This window comes from Bos mutus, chromosome 1 (genome assembly GCF_027580195.1).
Source record: "Bos mutus isolate GX-2022 chromosome 1, NWIPB_WYAK_1.1, whole genome shotgun sequence".
Lineage (NCBI taxonomy): Eukaryota > Metazoa > Chordata > Mammalia > Artiodactyla > Bovidae > Bos > Bos mutus.
Window position 1 is genome coordinate 134,801,567 of NC_091617.1, and position 20,851 is coordinate 134,822,417.

General features: G+C 46.1%; 1 protein-coding gene and 1 pseudogene across 1 annotated transcript in view; both read right to left on the reverse strand.

Moving 5' to 3' along the window:
- The window catches only part of BFSP2 (beaded filament structural protein 2), a 77,940-nt gene that overhangs the window by 42,557 nt on the left and 14,532 nt on the right, over window positions 1–20,851 (reverse strand). The window lies entirely within an intron of this gene.
- On the reverse strand, window positions 6,996–7,369 carry LOC102280057 (transmembrane protein 254 pseudogene; annotated as a pseudogene).

The window sequence follows — 20,851 nt, forward strand, 5'->3', positions numbered from 1 at the left end:
CGCAACCATCTTGCCTCACCACCCACCATGTTTGAATTGTGATTCTAACACTGAGTAGCTTAGTTTTTTCTCCTGTCAAAGGGAGCAGCTTTATCTAGATAGTACCAGGCACACAATAATCCCTTAATAGATGTTTGTTGAATGAATAAGTGATACATGTTTAAAGAGCCAAACATGAAAAAGCAATGAGAAACCAGTTCACAAGCATCAGACTGGCAGACCTTTGGAAGTAGAGGATATGAAGGAGGGGGGCCTCATATTCTGTTTCTGGGAGGGTAAGTTTGTGTGGCCACTCTGGGGAGGCATTTGGCAATGTTGGCTAAAAGCTGATGATAGGCAGAGCCCATGCTGTTTCTAGGTACCAGCCTGGAGCCCAGTAGGAAACCCTTTCTTTTTTGGGGGGTGTTCTGTGGCTGCTTGTGGGATCCTAGTTTCCTGACCAGGGATTGAACCGGGGCTCTCAGCGGGGACAGGGAAGAATCATAACCACTGGGCAACCAGGGAATTCCCAGAGACCTTTTCTCTAGTGGGACAGGGAGGAAATACTTTAGGCTTTGTGGTCTTTGTTGCAAATCCACAACTCTGCCTGGGAGTGTGAAAGCAGCCAATTAGTATACAATTAGCACATGAACAGGTGTGACTGTGCTCCAGTAAGACTTTATTTACAGAATAGATGCTTGGCTGGACTTGGCCTGCCTGTAGTTCGCCCACCTCAGACCTAGAAAGAATCTCTCCAGTGTACATGAAGTTTGTGCCCCTCTTGTTTGTGACAGTCAACCGAAGCAACCTCTTTGGTTTGACAGTGAAGCAACCTCTGTCCATCGACAGAAAAATTCATAACCTATGATGTAAATACAATGAAATGCAACATGCATCAACAAGGACAAATCTCAAAATCAAAATGGAGAGTTAAGAAAGCAAGTTGCTTAAGGAAACAATATATAACAGTTAATTTCTTGTGTCAATTGGACTAGGCCATTTCATGCAAAGATGGGCACAATAAAGGACAGAAACAGCAAGGACCTAAGAGAAGCAGAAGAGATTAAGAAGCGGTGGCAAGAATACACAGAAGAATTGTTCAAAGGTCTTAATGACCTGGATAACCATGGAGAAGGCAATGGCACCCCACTCCAGTACTCTTGCCTGGAAAATCCCATGGATGGAGGAGCCAGGAGGGCTGCAGTCCATGGGGTCGCTAAGAGTCGGGCACAACTGAGTGACTTCACTTTCACTTTTCACTTTCATGCATTGGAGAAGGAAATGGCAACCCACTCCAGTGTTTGTGCCTGGAGAATCCCAGGGACGGGGGAGCCTGGTGGGCTGTCGTCTCTGGGGTCGCACAGAGTCGGACACGACTGAAGTGACTTAGCTGCAGCAGCAGCAGCAGGTGGCAGCAGCAGCAGCAGTCACTTACCTAGAACTAGACATCCTGGAGTGTGAAGTTAAGTGGGCCTTAGGAAGCTTTACTATGAACAAAGCTAGTGGAAGTGATGGAATTCCAGCTGAGCTATTTCAAATCCTAAAAGATGTTGTTAAAATGCTGCACTCAATATGTCAGAAAATTTGGAAAACTCAGCAGTGGTCACAGGACTAGAAAATGTCAGTTTTCATTCCAATTCCAAAGAAGGGCAATGGCAAAGAATGTTCAAACTACTGTACAATTGCGTTCATTTCACATGCTATCAAGGTAATGCTCAAAATCCTTCAAGCTAGGCTTCAGTAGTATGGGAACTGAGAAATTTCAAATGTACAAGCTGGGTTTAGAAAAGAGAACAAATTGCCAACATGCATTGGATCATAGAAAAAGCAAGGGAATTCCAGAAAAACATCTACTTCTGCTTCATTGACTATACTAAAGCCTTTGATTTTGTGGATCACAACAAACTGTGGAAAATTCATAAAGAGATGGGAATATCAGACCACCTTACCTGCTTCCTGATAAACCTGTATGCAGGTCAAGAAGCAACAGTTCTAAGTGGACATGGAAAAATGGACTGGTTCAAATTTGGGAAAGGAGTACATGAAGGCTGTATATTATCACCTTGCTTATTTAATTTGTATGCAAAGTTGAGCTGTGAAATGCTGGGCTGGATGAAGCACAAGCTGGAATCAAGATTGATGGGAGAAATATCAACAACCTCACATATGCAGATGATACCATCCTAATGGCAGAAAGCTAAGAGGAACTAAAGAACCTCTTGATAATGGTGAAAGAGGAGAGTGGAAAAGCTGGCTTAAAACTCAACCTTCAAAAAACTAAGATCTTGGCATCCAGGTTCATCAATTCATGGCAAATAGATGGGGGAAAAATGGAAACAGTGGCAGATTTTATTTTCTTAGGCTCGAAAATCACTGTGGATGGTGACTGCAGCCACGAAATGGCTGATTCATGTCAATGTATGGCAAAAACCACTATAATATTGTAAAGTAATTAGCCTCCAATTAAAATAAATAAGTTAATTTTTTTTAAATGCTTGCTCTTTGGAAGAAAAGCTATGAAAAACCTAGACTGCGTATTAAAAAACAGAGATATTGCTTTGCTGATAAAGGAGCATATAGTCAAAGCTGTGGTTTTTCCATTAGTCATGTATGGTTGTAAAATTTGGACCATAAAAAAGGCTGAGCACTAAAGAATTGATACCGTGGTGCTGGAGAAGACTCTTGAGAGAGTCCCTTGGATAGTGAGGAGATCAAACCAGTCAGTCTTAAAGGAAATCAACCCTGAATACTCTTTGAAAGGACTGATGCGGAAGTTGAAGCTCCAATACTTTGGCCACCTGATGGGACTCATTGGAAAAGACCCTGATGGTAGGAAAGACTGAGGGCAGGAGGAGAAGGGAGCGACAGAGAATGAGATGGTTGGATGGCATCACTGAATCAATAGACATGAGTTTTGTAAACTCTGGGAGACAGTGGAAGACAGGGAAGCCTGGTGTGCTGCAGTCCTTGGGGTCACAAAGAGTTGGACATAGCAACCTAACAACAGCAACAAATGGTGCCAAGATGGCTCAGACGGTAAAGAATATGCTTGCAATGCAGGAGACCCAGGTTCAATCTCTGGGTTGGGAAGATCCCCTGAAGATGGGAATGGCTTCTCACCCCAGTATTCTTTTGTCTGGAAAATTCCATGGACAGAGAAGCCTGGCAGGCTCCAGTCCATGGGGTCACAAAAAGTTGGACATGACTGAGCGACTAATACGGTGCCCAGATATTTGGTCCAACATTACTCTAGATGAGATTAACATTTTAATTGGTGACTTTGAGTAAAGTGAGAGGACCTCATTCAATTAGTTGAAGACCTGAATAGAACAAAGACTGAGGTCCCGAGAGGAAGAAAGGATTCTACCAGCAGATGGCCTCTGGACTTGAACTGGAACAAAAGCTCTTTCCTAGGTGTCTAACCTGGAGAAGGCAATGGCAACCCGCTTCAGTACTCTTGCCTGGAAAATCCCATGGACAGAGGAACCTGGTGGGCTGCAGTCCATGGGGTCGTTAGAGGTCGGACACGACTGAAGCGACTTAGCAGCAGGTGTCTAACCTGTTGACATCTCGATTTTGGACTTCCAGCTTCATTATAGTGTGAGCCAATTCCTTAAAATGTTTCCCTGAAACATCCTGTTGATTCTGTTTCTCTGGAGAACCCTAATGCACAATGTAATACAATTGAATATAAAGTCTAAAATCATGCAGATAATCCTACAAATGATATATATATATATACACACATAGTAAAATTGATAAAAGCATGGTGGGAATGATAAATGCCAAATGTAGAGGAGTGGTAGCCTCTGGAGAGGAGAATGGAATCAGGACAAAGCACAAAGGGGTTTCAGCTGTATCTGAAATCTTTGTGCGTTTTTAAAAAAAAGTCTGTAACAAATAACATTAAGGCGGACAATTTCAGATGCTGGGTATCCATTTTATATATTTGACATATTTTATAAATTAAGAAGAATGAGACAACACCACTCAACAACAAGGGAAAGAAAGTCAGTGCAGTGGCTGGCATGCCCATGCTCCTGAAGTGTAGAGCAAGAGTGGCTGGGACAACTGGGCAGAGGAGGCAGATCAGGGGTGGTGGGAGATGACCAGGTAGAGGGCAGTGGGGACCTCTAGAGCTCCAGAAGAGGCCTCTGGGCAGCAAGGATGAAGACGAGGCAGACTTGGCTTGGGAGAGTGGGGCAGAGCAGTGCGGTCTGTGCGGGCGAGGCTGCCGTAGGTGGCTGCAGAGGCTTGGGTCGGCCACTTGGGTATGGTCGCAGGTGCATGGGCTCTCCGAGGGGCACTTTGTGCTCACCTGGAGGAGGCTCTGCAGAAATATTAATAGTTATCCTCTACTTCCCTTTGACAAGAGTTGTTCCTGAGAGCTTGCCAACATCAGAGGAATTTGTGCTGCTCTGAAATACACTGGGGACTTGTTGAGGCTTAAACTGAATTGCAAGTTCTTCCCTATTTCAGTGTGGCTGCTGGAGCAGATATTGTCGGCGCGGCCACATCCTCTTGGATTGTTTTTTCCACCATTTTCTGTGCCTGTGGGTTTCCTGTGCTTTCGCTTCCCATAGTCTGCACTTGGGACTCTTTTTGGAGCAGGGCCCTCAGGCCAGCAGAGCCCACTGTTCAGTTCCCTGGGCTAGTCCTTTGGGAATGACTGACAAGCATGGGGTGCGGAAGCCCAGCTCCCTCACTTGGGATTAGGACAACTTTGAGTGGAAATTTCCCTCCTGAGTTCCCCTGAAGCTGAGATGATTTGCTTGCTTGTTTCTCCCTCACAGGTTTTCCAGGAACACCTCTATAATATGCCACCTGCTAAGGAGTCCTAGACTTGGGCTCTGCCTCTAGGGCATCCATCTAAGACAAGCGTTCTTCTCATCCCAGAAACTCTCTGGGGTCAGGATACCTCAAGCTGTCTCGTGGGCTGTTGGGCACATAGGCCGTAGAATCAAACTACCCAAGTTGAAAGACTTGTCTCTATCACCTATTAGCTGTGTGACCTTGCAAAAGTTACTTAACTGTTCTGTGCTTCAGTTTACTCATCTTTATTTTATTTTTTAAGTTTTATTTTTTCATTGAAGTATAGCTGATTTATGAAGTGTTGTTTCAGCTGGACAGCACAGTATTTCAGTTGTATATATGTTTATATTCTTTTACATATAGTCTTTTTTATATATATTCTCTTACATACATATTATCTTTCAGATTCTTTTCCCTTATAGGTTATTACAAAATACTGAGTAGAATTCCTTGTGCTATATCATAGTTCTAGTTTGTTATCTATTTTATATATAGTAGTATGTATATGTTAATCACAAATTACTAATTTATCCCTCCCCTCCCTATCCCCTTTGGTAACCATAAATTTGTTTTCTAAGTCTGTGAGTTGCCTTATCTTTATTATTATTATTTTTTAAATTGGAGATACAGTTCACATTTTATTCAGTAATCTGCCATATTATCCTTGAAACCATTAATAACCCCTCAATCACAAAAGAAGCAGGGGGAAAGACCTGGATTTTTGTGCAGAAGTCACTCTCTACCAAAAGCAATTCATAGTCTACCATGTTTCATGGCTGTGGTTTTCCCTGGAGCTTCTTTTCTGAGGGGAGCAGGGAGAGGGATCTGTTTCTCACAAATATTAGTTTAAAACAAATAACATGACATACTGTATCATGGGAAAAAAACAACAAGGCCTAGTTCCTGGTGAAACTGCAACCAGGGCGGCCTTCAGGAAAGGATCCCTGCAGTCTCCTAGAGGTGACAGTCAATAACCCTTCTGCCCCAGCCAGTTAGTAATCGTAAGAGATAGCCAGGTGAATGAGAGAGGTAGTCATTAGCTGGAGGACCATGAGCTAGACTCTCTAGAACAGGAATGGCTGAGTGAGTCAGAACAGGAGGGACACATCTACAGAGGCTGGAGAAAAGTAATTAAGAATAGGAAAGGGTGGAAAGACACAGGTTTCCCACCCTGTAGGAGACCCACAGAAAGATGGGAGCCAAGGGCAGTCCTGTGCTTTTCTCTGAGACAGGTGTACACTGTACCGGTCCTGCAGTTTCCAAATAAAAACTGGAATGCTGCTGAACTAGTGCAAAGTGAAGTCAGAGTAAACACTGTGTGAGGCAATGGGACAGGTGTTAGGGTTGAAAACGAAGCTGTCTAAGTTGCCGTCCTGACCTGAAAGTGGCCGTCAGACCTGCACACCACAGAGCACTGTGTCGGAGGCCCGAGTGAAAGGAGACACCACTTCCGGCTGGGAGGGCAGAAACGGCATTCTCCAATCCTTTCTTCTGGATTCCTAACATGTCCTCTGTGTCACTGCTCAGCCCACCCCATTCCAGGCACTTGTTTGTCTTCCTTATCTTTCTCTGTAATGTGAAATGGAAGCCTGAGAGAAGATCCTGCCTCACAGGTGTCCAATAACTGGGTGGAATTGATGTGCTGTGGAGGCCTCACTCTATTTTGGATCAAGTGGGTAGAAAAAAATTGGAGGAAAGGCGAGCTGATAAGATGGTGGTGGTTAAGGGTAAGGTGTTTTAATCAGAAGGTGTGAGCAAGGGTATCTCAAACTTAGTATGTGGCTTAAAGCAGGTGACGGGGAGAATGTCAGTGCAGCCAAGGACCACAGGAAGGTAGCTGGGAGCGCTTTGCCAAATACGTTAGTCTGCGTAATTAGAAAGCTAAAATCTTTTTCTACTATCTACTTAACTTTAACTAGAGCTGACGAGGGAATCATGAATAACTAGAGGGCCTTAACTTTCTAGAAAGTAGGAACATCAAGTAAACACAGCACCCCTCAAAAAAGATGAGGCTGAATATCAAAGTATAGAGAAAGCTTTTGAATATCTTCTTTTCTCCCCCTAGGAACTTTATATGCTATATTTTCTCTCTCTTTTTAATTAATTAATTTATTTTTAATTTTTTTTAAAACTGAAGTATAGTTGGTTAAAAACATTATATTAGTTTCAAGTGTACAATAAAGTGATTCAGTTTTTTGGGTATCTTAAGTTTGTTTTTGGCATTTTGGTCTAAAAGCAATCAAGTAATAGAGAGATGCCATCCCTAAAAGGAACGTCTGTAGGAACCAGAGCAGTTGGGTCCATGTATTCGTGATGCCTTTAGACTTGCGCAATACAATGGCATACAAGGACACTCCCACGAGAATCATCCAGGCAAGCCAACACCAACCATGCACGAGGGTGTGATGATGCTTCAGCGAGTACTGAGTGAAGGGCCCAGGGGTCCCAGGCTCTGATAAGGAGTACTCTCAGGCCAGAAGACCATCCACGTGTAATAGCCAAAAGAAAGGATGATGACAGTAACCCAGAACAGACGGCTCCTCTGGAAGTAGGCCTCATCTCCTCTCGACTTCCCCATCGCTGCAGAGCACATCATGGGATGCCTGGCAGGCCACTGGCAGTGTGCGGGGAGATAAAGCTGTGAGTTGCCTTATCTTTAAAAGGGGGATTATAAAAGTGTGGGCCACATAGAGTTGTTGTCAGGTCAAATGGCTTGAGAGATGCAAGAACCTCAGAACAAATTCTGGCATATGGTAAGTGAAGTGAAGTCACTCAGTCTGTCCTACTCTTTGCGACCCCATGGACTGTAGCCTACCGGGCTCCTCCGTCCATGGGATTTTCCAGGCAAGAATACTGGAGTGGGTTGCCATTTCCTTCTCTAGGGGAACTTCCTGACCCAGGGATCAAACCCAGGTCTCCCACATTGTAGGCAGACGCTTTACCATCTGAGCCACAAGGGAAGCCATATGGTAAATGCTCAATAAACATTAGCTTTGTTACCCTCCACTAGAACTTAAGGGCAATCAGGAATTAATATGCTTTGCCCCTGAACCTGGGTCTGAACACCCAGGCTAATTTAATGAAGGAGATAAACCCTTCTCTGTTATATGGACATAAAATCTCAATTTATTACGATGGTGTAGGATGGGCAGGTCAGTAGATTGGCAGGGTGGATGTGGCTAATAGTCTATTGAAAGAACTATAGAAGAATCCTCACCCTTCCTTTGCCTGAGATCCCACCTCACCTTCTAACCCCGGGGCTGGTTGAGGAGCAGGAAGGTGGGTTTGGATTCCATGTCCAGGAATGGGATTTGATAGGGAGACAATTAGAGAAGGGCACCAGCAAAAAAGAGAGGACAGAACTCAAAGTATTACATTTGAAATAGGAAATCAAGGTTCCAGTCCTGGCTCTGGCCTTTACCAGGCACGTATTTTTCACCTCGAAGTCTCAGTTTCCCCATCGGTAACAGGAGGTAATTACGCTGGATCTGACTCCACAGAGAGGCTGTGAGGATCTATGGAGACAGCAGAGAACTGCTGTGCACTGATTCCTACAGATGGCGCCAAAGCAAGTGTTAGGAGAGCAGGGCCATTGCACAGCCCAGATTATCTTTGGAAATCCCTTAGGAGGGCTCTATTTGGGGCAACTGACAACCAACACATCCAGGACAGCCAGGGTTTTTCTCCAGATGAGATAGCTGATTTAGAAGAAGAGCTATGCTATCTGGAAAGTTCCTCTCTTGAAACACCGCATCCTGCTCAGCAAGGTAGAACCCTCTCAGCAGGAGCTGCGGTGGGAACTAAGCCTGTGGAAGAGGAAGCAAATTCGTCTCCTGCTCAGTACAGGGCACATCCTCATGGAGGGAGAAGAAGGCCAGCACCAGTTAAAAGGGGTTTGTCTCTCCCTGCACTGATTAAGGTGCAGGACACGTGGGGCCTTAGGGCAGGAAGTGGAGCGCTGAGCTCTGCTGCCTCTCACACTGGAGGCCGAGGCCCTGCAGATTGCTTTGCCTATGGCTTGCAGGAAACCTCAACTCAGACATTTCATGTTGCAGTTTTAGAATGCAAAGGGCTCTTGGAGATCACGCAAGATGAAGAACCAAGGCACAGAGAGGTGTGATGGCTGGTCCCTCTGCTCTTTAGTGACCATAGCAAGGACTCATGGGAGAAACATGGCCTTGATCAGAGAGACAGGACTTCAAACCCTGTCTTTGTCACCTGTGGATGTGTGATGTTCTAAAGGCCCCTGTTTGTAGAATGGGAATAAGGAAACTTTCTCCCCAGAGTACCAAGAGGACTAAACCACGTGCATGTGTAACAGAATGTTAAATTGTCTGAGCCCAGATGGGAAGCTGCTCACTCCTCTTTCAGTGCCTGGAGGTTCACCTGCCCCAGCAGCAAAGGCAAGACCCTGTGACAGGTGTGACAGCCTGGGCTCCACTGAGAGGGGTTTACCAGAGGGCACCTTTGGGGGTGGGGTTGCCGTGGGGGCACCAGCAGAGGAGAGGCCTCTCCCTGCAGCTAGTCCTGCAGAGGGGGAGGGGCGTCTCAGAAGAGCTAAGGGAAACGTCCTCAGGAGAAGAAACCTGGTTTAAACTCCAGCCACACCCAGACATTGTGAAGCCACCTTATAACAGTGTCTCTCAAGGAAGAACCTTTCTGCCTTCCTTTCCTCTCCTTCCTTCCTGCTTACACACTGACTGCATTAGAAACAGCAGCGGGGAGGGCAGGGCAGGGCCGGGGGTTGCCTACCAGGGAGGAGGGAAAACGTGGGTCCATGGGTTGAATAATATATTGACCAGTCATGTTGTTTACTGGATTGAGACAGTGTTTTGGGACTTAAAATAAGCATGGAATTTTTAATTACCTATAAGTGATTAGAAAAATCCTGAGACCATTCATATTTTCAACAAGGGGCAGGAGACAGCATGTACCTCCCACTGAATACATTGAAAGGGACCTTGGAAGAGGTCCCTTTCAAACCAAAGCTGCTTTTGTAAGTAGACCTCAAGAGGCCCTCCTGTTTAACACACAGTTGACACCCATCACACACCCTGCATTATGCTTCGGCACACGGCAGGCTCTCAACAATGTGCGGATTCATTTATTCACTCCTCATCCCTCTTGGCTCTCCAGGTCCTAGAGGCCAAGAATTTTGACCCTTTAATATCCGAACTCCATAGTGCCTGGTGCAGAGTAGACCCATCAATGCCTGATGAATGAACAGAATAAAAGTGAGTTCTGTGCCAGCTCCACAGCAGACACCATGACAAAGGTTACACTGTGGAGCCTGCTGCTGAGGAAGGGGGTGGGGCCAGCACACGCCGTTATTGCTAAGATTCTGTACTTACATGTGACACTAATTATACCCGCAGGCTGAGGAGCTGCAGCCTAATCTCTGACACTGACAGGGCGTTTTCCCCACTCATATTATTCTCCTTCAGTTTCAAAAGAGTTGGGGCCATGATGGCAGGTGTAATTCTGTCTGTCCTTTTGTAGATGAGAAGATGAAGGTGGAGAGACTGGGGACCCAGGCAAAGTCTTTGGTGAGCTGAGAGCAGATGGGACTCAGGACACCTACTGCAAACTCAAGCTCTCATCTAAAACCCAAAGCCACAGAAAATGCAACTGAAAGAGAAAAGGAGGAGGTGGTTTCTCCCACCACAAATGGAAGCAGGAGAGAATAAGAACAGACTTGCTAGATAATAATATGCAAAGTCTTGGGGCAAAGTGCAATTTTATGGTTGATTTATAATCCTCAGGAAATTGGGAGCTGTCGTGAAAATCCTGACATGAACGGACTGACTGAGGGGCGGTATGAAGTGTGTGGCTGGCCTCTCTGGATCAGGGTGGCTCTAGCAATGAAGGGATGATTATAGGCATCCAGAACTTGGCACAAATCAGATTTTGCAGCTGGGTGACTAGGAGTTCAAGCCAGTTCCTAGACGGTCCAGAAGGTGGCGCCACTTGCCAAGATAATCTGGTCAAAGACAGCAGCCTGAGACCCCGCCCGCCCTCCGCCCCCAGCCTCGCCTACAAGGGAGTCCCTAGCCGCTCTAATTTGGCCTAGAGTCTACTGTTGGATTTCTATCACAGAGTGAGATGCTTTTCAGACACCAAGGGTACATCTCAGATTCAATTCAGTTCAGTCGCTCAGTTGTGTCCAACTCTTTGCGACCCCATGAACTGCAGCACGCCAGGCTTCCCTGTCCATCACCAACTCCCAGAGCTCGCTCAAACTCATATCCATCCAGTCGGTGATGCCATCAACCATCTCATCCTCTGTCGCCCCCTTCTCCTTTTGCCTTCAATCTTTCCCAGTATTGCCAAAGGATTGCAGTTTCAGCTTCAGCATTAGTCCTTCCAATGAATATTCAGGACTGATTTCCTTTAGGATGGACTGATTGGATTTCCTTGCAGTCTAAGGGACTCTCAAGAGTCTTCTCCAACACCACGGTTCAAAAGCATCAATTTTTTGGTGCTCAGCTTTCTTTATAGTCCAACTCTCACATCCATACATGACCACTGGAAAAACCATAGCTTTGACTAGACTGACCTTTGTCAGCAAAGTAGTGTCACTGTTTTTTAATGTACTGTCTAGGTTGGTCATAGCTTTTCTTCCAAGAAGCAAGCATCTTTTAATGTCATGGCTGCAGTCACCATCTTCACTGATTTTGGAGCCCAGAAAAATAAAGTCTGTAACTGTTTCCATTGTTTCCCCATCTGTTTGCCATGGAGTGATGGGTCCGGATGCCATGATCTTAGTTTTCTGAATGTTGAGTTTTAAGCCAACTTTTTCACTCTCCTCTTTCACTTTCTTCAAGAGGCTCTTCAGTTCCTCTTCCCTTTCTGCTATAGGGTGGTGTCATCTGCATATCTGAGGTTATTGATATTTCTCCCAGCAATCTTGATTACAGCTTGTGCTTCATCCAGCCCAGCATTTCGCATGATGTACTCTGTATATAAGTTAAATAAGCAGGGTGACAATATACAGCCTTGATGTACTCCTTTCCCAATTTGGAACCAGTCTGTTGTTCCATGTCCAGTTCTAACTGTTGCTTCTTGACCTGCATACAGATTTCTCAAGAGGCAGGTCAGGTGGTCTGGTATTCCCATCTCTTTAAGAATTTTCCACAGTTTGTTGTGATCCACACAGTCAAAGGCTTTGGCATAGTCAATAAAGCAGAAGTACATGTTTTTCCAGAACTCTCTTGCTTTTCCGATGCCCCCACGGATGTTGGCAATTTGATCTCTGCTACCTCTGCCTTTTCTAAATCCAGCTTGAACATCTGGAAGTTCACAGTTCATGTACTGTTGAAGCCTGGCTTGGAGAATTTTGAGCATTATTTTCTAGCGTGTGAGATGAGTGCAATTGTGTGGTAGTTTGTAAATTCTTTGGCATTGCCTTTCTTTGGGATTGGAATGAAAACTGACTTTTTCCAGTCCTGTGGCCACTGCTGAGTTTTCCAAATTTGCTGGCATATTGAATGTAGCGCTTTCACAGCATCATCTTTTAGGATTTGAAGTAGCTCAACTGGAATTCCATCATCTCCACTAGCTTTGTTTGTAGTGATGCTTCCTAAGGCCCGCTTGATTTCACATTCCAGGATGTCTGGCTCTAGGTGAGTGATCACACCAGCGTGGTTATTTTGGTCATGAAGATCTTTTTTGTACAGTTCTGTATTCTTGCCACCTCTTCTTAATATCTTCTGCTTCTGTTAGGTGCATACCGTTTATATCCTTTATTGTGCCCATATTTGCATGAAATGTTCCCTTGGTATCTACAATTTTCTTGAAGAGATCTCTAGTCTTTCCCATTCTAGTGTTTCCCTCTATTTCTTTGCATTGATCACTGAGGAAGTCTTTCTTATCTCTGCATTCAAATGGGTATATCTTTCCTTTTCCCCTTTGCCTTTAGCTTTTCTTCTTTTCTCAGCTATTTGTAAGGCCTCCTCAGACAACCATTTTGCCTTTTTGCATTTCTTTTTCTTGGGGATGGTCTTGATCACTGCCTCCTGTACAATGTCATGAATCTCCATCCATAGTTCTTCATGCACTCTGTCTATCAGACATAATCCCTTGAATCTGTTTGTCACTTGCACTGTGTAATTGTAAGGGATTTGATTTAGGTCATACCTCAATGGCCTAGTGGTTTCCCCTACTTTCTTCAATTTAAGTCTGAATTTGGCAATAAGGAGTTCACGATCTGAGCCACAGTCAGCTCCTGGTCTTGTTTTTTTCTGTATAGAACTTCTCCTTCTTTGGCTGCAAAGAATATAATCAATCTGATTTTGGTATTGACCATCTGGTGATGTCCACATGTAGAGTCTTTTCTTGTGTTGTTGGAAGAGGGTCTTTGCTATGACCAGTGCATTCTTTTGGCAAAACTGTTAACCTTTGACCTGCTTCATTTTGTACTACAAGGACAAATTTGCCTGTTACTCCAGGTATCTCTTGACCTCCTACTTTTGCATTCCAGTCCCTTATAATGAAAAGGACATCTTTCTTGGGTGTTAGTTCTAGAGTAGAAGGATGTGAGCTCACCTTCTCCTGCGAGAACTCCAAAATTACAACTTGCTGCTGAACAACCATTGACAGGAGAATGTTGGATCCCACCAAAAACAGATACCCCATGTCCAATGGCAAAGGAGAAGCCCCAGCATAACAGTAGGAGGGGCAAAAATCACGTTTAGAATCAAGTCCCATACCTGCCAGAGACACTCGGAGGACTCAAACAAAGCCTTGTACATACCAGGAGACCCCATAGAGATTGAGCCAGACCTGCCTTTGAGTGCTTGAGTGTCTCCTGTGGAGGTATGGGTCAGCAGTGGCCTCCGCAGTGGGCAGGGGTTCTGGGTGCAGCAGATCTGGGTGTGGCATAAGCCCTCTTGGAGGAGGTTGCCATTAACCCCACCATAGAGCTGCCAGAACTTACACAAGACTGGGGAAACAGACTCTTGGAGGGCACTAATAAAATCTTGTGTGCACCAGGACCCAGGAAGAGGAGCAGTGACCCCACAAGAGACTGACCCAGACTTGCCTGTGAGTGTCCAGGAATCTCAAAAAGGAGGCGTGGGTCAGTGGTGGCCTGCTGCAGGGTCAGGGGTACTGAGAGTGGTAGCGGGTGCCTGGGACCTTTTGAAGGAGGTCGCTATTATCTTCATTATCTCCAAACACCATGGTTTGGTCTCAGGTCAGACAACAGGGAGGGAACACAGCCCTGCCCATCAACAGAAAATTGGATTAAAGATTTACTGAACAAGGCCCCGCCCATCAGAACAACACCCCCCGCCCCCATCAGGAAGCTTCCATAAGCCTCTTATCCTTATCCATCAGAGGGCAGATAGAATGAAAAGCACAATCACAGAAAACTAATCAAACTGATCACATAGACCACAGTCTTGTCTAACTCAAAGAAACTATGAGCCATGCCAAGTAGGGCCATCCAAGACAGATGGATCATGGTGGAGAGTTCTGACAAAATGTGGTCCACTGGAGAAGGGAATGGCAAACCACTTAAGTATTCTTGCCTTGAGAACCCCATGAACAGTATGATAAGGTAAAAAGATATGACACTGAAGGATGAACACCCTGGATAGGTTCCCAATATGCTACTGCAGAAGAGTGGAGAAATAACTCCAGAAAGAATGAAGAGATGGAGCCAAAGCAAAAACAACGCTCAGTTGTGAATGTAACTACTGATGTAAGTAAAGTCCGATGCTATAAAGAGCAATATTGCATGGAAACCTGGAATGTAAGCTCCATGAATCAAGGTAAATTGTAAGTGGTCAAACAGGAGATGGCAAGAGTGAACATCAACATTTTAGGAATCAGTGAACTAAAATGGACTGGAATGGGTGAATTTAACTCAGATGGCCATTATATCTACTACTTGGGCAAGAATCACTTAGAAGAAATGGAGTAGCCCTCATAGTCAACAAGAGAGTCTGAAATGCAGTTCTTGGGTGCAGTCTCAAAAATGACAGAATGACCTTTGTTCGTTTCCAAGGCAAACCATTCAATATCACAGTAATCCAAGTCTGTGCCCCGACCAGTAATGCTGAAGAAGCTGAAGTTGAATGGTTCTATGAAGACCTAAAGACCTTCTAGAACTGACACCCATAAAAGATATCCCTCTCTGATTGCCCCTGCACAACTGCTAATTCCTTCATCCTGCAGTACTGAAGAGTTGGCTGAGCAGATGGTACTGGGAAGGCCTTACAATCCAAGCAGTTATTATCATTTTAATCACTACACACAGTGACATAAATTACCACTACAGTTAATTGAGCACGTGCCTGGCTAGACACTAAGCTAAATGCTTTCAGTGAATTATTTAATTCCCATGACAATCCTGTAGGGTATATATTATTATCCACATGTTACAGATGAGGATGTGTTGAAATTCAGAGAGGCCAATAAATTTGTTTTCCATCACAAGTCCAGTCAATTGCAAAGTCAAATTTGAATGCAGTTCTTTTTGGACTCTGTAGCTTGTACCGTGAATCACTGTGAGGCACTGTCTCCTTCTGTCCTCCTCCCCTCTCTCCTCCACTCTCTCTGTGCCTGGCATTGTCCCAGGGGTTAGATTCAGGACCTGTTGGACTAAACCTCTGCTCTTGGGGATGAATGACAGCAGTGGGCCATGGGAGCGTGATTCCCATCTGAGAACAGAAAAAAATATTCACTTGTATCCAGGACCACCTTTAGGTCAGGCATGATGCTGGGGGGTGTTCAAGCTGGAAATTCCAGGTGTCTATTGGTTACATTAAATCTGGGTTTTTGTGATCATGGATCAGGTGTGGGCTCTGTGCTCTCTCAGTAAGCCAATTTCTCCCTTCACTGCCAGTTAGCAAGACCTTCAATATATTCTGCCAGGTGTGTGTGGGGGGGGCGGGGCGGGGGGGCGGGTCAGTAAAACTGATTCATCAGTACTGGAGCACAGGCACCACTTGACCCTTGAAAATGAAGCAGGTGGCCAACATATGCTGAACAGTCCTATCCCAGCCGGCCAACTAGCATAGCCACGAAAGATTAGGGAACCAGGCAGATGGGAGGGAAGTTTCTTCTCTTAGGCGTCCTCCATGGCTTGGGGATAATGAGGAACAGTGACAGAAGGTCTAGGGCCAAGGCTTGGGAGATCAGAGAATTTCACCCTCTCATGTTGTAAGTGTGATTTCACTTGGAGTGAAATGGGTTTGCTGCAGGGCACACAGCCTGTTAGCTCTGAAGTGAAGACAGACGTGGGAGTCACCCGTACTTCGTGTCCATGGAATGAAGTAGAATCTGACCTATTACCTGTGTGTCTGCAAGATGTCAGTTTGACCCAATCTCATTTAACAGTTGAGGAAACTGAGGTTCAGAGATGTGGAATAACTTGTCCAAGATCATACAGCAACTTAGTGACATTTACTGTGTTTCTAATATATAAATATAAAAACTCTTCTGGGTTCTCTGTACCATGTGTGTGGTTTCATACACCACACAGATTTGGAATCTGATTTCAAGTGCAAAAGGAAGTGAGGGTGAAATGAATTAGGTGCAGAAATATTGACATTTCTGGAACCTTTAAATGACATTTGAGGAAACAGGATAAAATGTTGGAAATTAAGACTGTAATGTGATATAAACAATAGCTGATGTTATGGGTTGAACTGTGTACCAGCCAAAAGATATGCTGAAGTATCTGTAAATGCAACCTTATTTGTAAATATGAGGTTTTTACAGATGCAATCAAGATGAGGTCATTAGGGTGGACCCTAGGCCAGTGTGACGTGGTGTCCTTATAAGAGGGAATATTGGACACAGAAACACAGGGAAAAGGAAGTTAGAGACTGAAATAATACATCTACAAGCCAAGGAAGGTCAAGGACTGCAGGCCTCCACCAGAAGGTAGAAGATGACTTGAAACAGATCCTCCCTTAGAGACCTTGCTCTTGCTGCTGCTGCTAAGTCGCTTCAGTCGTGTCCGGCTCTGTGAGACCCCATAGACGGCAGCCCACCAGGTTTCCCGTCCCTGGGATTCTCCAGGCAAGAACACTGGAGTGGGTTGCCATTGAGACCTTAGGAGGAACCAACTCCCCTGACACCTAGATTTCCAACTCCAGCCCCAGAAGTGGGAGAGAGTCCCTTTCTGTTGTTTAAGCCACCCTCTCTGTGGTGCTTCCTTATGGCAGCCAGCAAACAAGTATAATGGAAAACCTCTTATTAAGTAGTTACTTTGAGGGTCATGTCTCTCTGTCGATTTAATCAATATTCATTGAGTATCTACTATGTGCTAGGCACTGTCTAGGGTGCCAGAGAAAGATCAGGGAGTAGAGAGGCAGGAAGTCCCTGCCTTCTGGAAGCTTCTAGTTCCCTGCGTTATCTCCCAGAATTCTCACAATTCTGTGAAATAGGGTCATCCCCCTCACCTTGAGATAAGGGCCTCATATTAGGGAAGGACAAAGTCGGGCCTGGTCTCTGTCACTCTGTTCCACTCATTTACAGAGAGGTGCACGACTGATTCCTGGGGGGAGAAGGTGAGACAGGCAGGGGTGTGGGGCCCCAGCATTTCTGAGATCAGAGTCCTGCTTCCCAAACAAACCATGCCTTGGCCCAGCCTGGAGAGCCCTGCGTAGCCACATGTGAGGCAGAGATCTCGACTTGCCAGCTCTGTCTCCAAGTCCCCTCTTCCCCCACTGAGGTCAGGCTGCTCAGGAGGCCCAGTTTGGGCAGAGGATGGAAAACCCTGGGCCTAACAGCAGGCAGCTGCAGTTAAGAGCTGGGCCGTGGTACGGTCACCTGAATACAAACGTTCACAGTGTATCAGCGACCACCAGTGTTGCTCTGCGATCCTGGTGGGGGGCGGACAGAGACAAGGCCTCCGCATGATCGCATCTGAACCAAGAGGCAAGGTCAATGCTCTCCAACCACATAAACTCAATGGGCTCCTTCCAGCCAGTGCTGTGAGGGACTGCTGTTTACTCACAACGGCTCTAGGCCTGCTGCACCCTGTCCTCTGGGTCCAAACTGTAAGCTACCCCATCATCCAAGAGCCCCTGGTTCCTGACAGCATCAGATACAGAACAAGTCCTTACTCTTAACTTCCTCCAAATTGCCCAGTACAAGCCTACACCTCACAACAAGCTCCTTGCAATCCCTCTTCCTGAGATGTCCCAGGTTCCCTCAGAGTGTTTCTCTCCTGCTTCAGCAAGCGATACACCTGACTTTGTCCCCCTATCTATGTACTCTTAGTGGTCAGCCTGGCTGTAACTGGTGCCTGCCTCGCTCTCAGACCCAGATCCTTCGGGGTCAGCACAGGGGGCTCCTCCCACTGGGCGTGGCCTCTCCTCCCAGGAAGAACCCTCAGCACTTCAAGGGGCCCCGTGGACCTAGGTGTGGTGGCAGCCATCACCCCTGCAAGGGAGACTGTGGCTCCACCCCGCAGTCTGTGGAAGCCTCTGATGTAGGAGAGCGTTTTCCAAGGAGCACCCCTCTCTCCTCCCCCATAGGCTCCCACCGGAGCTCCTCAGCTCCATTCAGATAAAGAGGTTCTGCCTTCAGGGCCGACTGCTCAGCACATTTTTCTAAGCATTAAAAAATCACTGAAGAAGAAAAATAGAAATCCCTGGGGGGCCGCACCATTCCCCGACAGCCAAGCTATTAAACTTTCAAGTCCCAGTACTGAGCGGCCTGACAGCTGGAAGGCGCCCAGCCTAATGTGTCCTCGCTAAAGCAGTTCGTTCCAGTTAGAGCAAGCTTGGGTAAGGATCAATCACTGTTTCTGGCAGTTCCTCCCAAATTAGAAGAGGAAGAAAAGCAGAGAAAAAGGAGGCATATCCCAGAGTTTAATCTCCTCTCAGAGAAGGGCTCTCACTGACTATGACTCCATCTTATCAAACAGTAGGCACTCAGGGGATCACTGGCCCGTCTACCCTTCAGGATCTTGGGTCTCTGATTTATTCTTTTTTTGAAAAGTCTTTATTGAATTTGTTACACTATTACTTCTGTCTTATGTTTTGGTTTTTTGGCTGTGAGGCCTGGGGAACTTAGCTCCCCCATGAGGGATCGAACCTTCACCCCATGCATTGGAAGGTGAAGTCTTAACCACTGGACCGCCAGGGAAGTCCCTGGGGTCTTTTAAATGAGTTTAATAGGAGGCTTTTCATAATTTTTGGGGGGCAGCCAACACTGAGTTGGTCCTGACTAGAACACTAACTCACAGAGAAACTGCATCTCTGTGGGCCTCAGTTTCTTTGTCTATAAAGTGGGTGTTAATGGCCTGAATTGCGCCCCCCTCTCCAACGTGCATGTTGAAGTCCCAACGCCTAGCACCTCAGAATGTGACTGCATTTGAAAAGGGCTTTTAAAAAGGAGATTAAGTTAAAATGAGGTGGTGGTAGTCTGATATAAGTGGGTCCTTACAGGAAGAGGAAATTTGGACACAGGTCTCCAGTACTCTTGCCTGGAAAATCCCATGGATGGAGGAGCCTAGTAGGCTGCAGTCCATGGGGTCGCTAAGAGTCAGACACGACTGAGTGACTTCACTTTCACTTTTCACGCATTGGAGAAGGAAATGGCAACCCACTCCAGTGTTCTTGCCTGGAGAATCCCAGGGACGGGGGAGCCTGATAGGCTATAGTCCATGGGGTCCCAAAGAGTCGGACACGACTGAGTGACTTTTTACTTTACTTTACTATAGAGGGAAGACCATGTGAAGACGCAGGGAGAAGACAGCCACCTGTCAGGCAAGGAGTGAGGCTTCAGAGGGAACAATCCTGCAGACACCTTGACCTCGGACTTTCAGCCTGCAGTACTGTTAGAAAACAAGTTTCTGTCGTTTAAGCCACCCAGTGTCACCCAGTCTGTGGTAATTTTCTATGGCGGCCCTGGCAGACTGATCAAGTGGGCATGCCTCCATTTTTCTGGGTGACACAGACACTGTTGAGAGAATCCACTGACAGTGAATAAAGCTCCTGGTAGTATCTGCCGGTGTCACACTGATGAAGGCGCTACGTGAGCGGCGCAGAGTGACGGAGCACAGAGTTCATCTCCATGGGTTTTATCAGAGAGCAGGGTTCTTGGGAGGGAATCGTATAGAACTCCCAGGGCACCTATGCCCGCTCCAGAGGGCAGCTGGTACCTGGGTGAACCACCTGGCAAGTGGGGGTTGCCCAGGGGTGCCCCCTGCAGCGAAGGCCTGGCCTGGCTGGTTCTGGGTGAGCTGCCAGGTACCTATGGGAGCTAAAATCCCATCAGGTGCAATTCACTCTGCAGGCAGTGCTTCTGGGGACAGGCCAGGAACCTGTCTTCCTTGTCTCATTCACACTTCACAGCCACACATGGGCAAAGAGCCTTTCCACCTTTATTAGGAACATAAACCAGCGCTAGTAAGTTAAGAGTCACATCCCTCCCCAAGTAACAATCAATTTGTTTATCAAATAACCTTCCTCCTCAGAGTTAGCTGGGAACAGGCCTTAGCAGTGGGCCCTTACCTGAAGTGGTCAGAGATGATGAAGAAATAACACAATTAAAGGCTGGGGGTGAGGCCTGGAAGTACTTTGCTCAGCCAGGGAGGGCAAGGGAGGGTGGGGTCTGGGTGCCAGGAGAGGGGCCTCTGTCCTTGGTGCTGGGAGACACAGCTCCAGCAGGTGTGGGCGGTGAGGGTTCTTTGCCTCGGGTGAAACTTTGCCCAGCGTCTGCTGAGAAGGGGGCCTTTTAAACTTTACTTCTCTCCCCATGTTTTCCTCATTGGTCCCTAAAATAGATAAATAAAAACTACCAGTTGGTCGGTTTTGTGATGGAGTTTTCCACTCTGTGCACACTGCTTTTTGTTACTTACTGATAATGGCTGACATAACTTCTCATTTCTGCTAAATAATGTATTTGTGACACTCTGCTCTACCATCTCGTTTACAACCAGGTAAATGAGTCTTTATGTGCTTTTTTCCAGCCAGACAACGATAAACTAGATTTTATTTTCCTAAATTGAGTCGTCAACTTTGGTAGATCAGCATAAACCTTTTAGGGGAGTGGGGGTGGGTATGGATTACATTCTGCTGGGTTCAACCATTTTTTC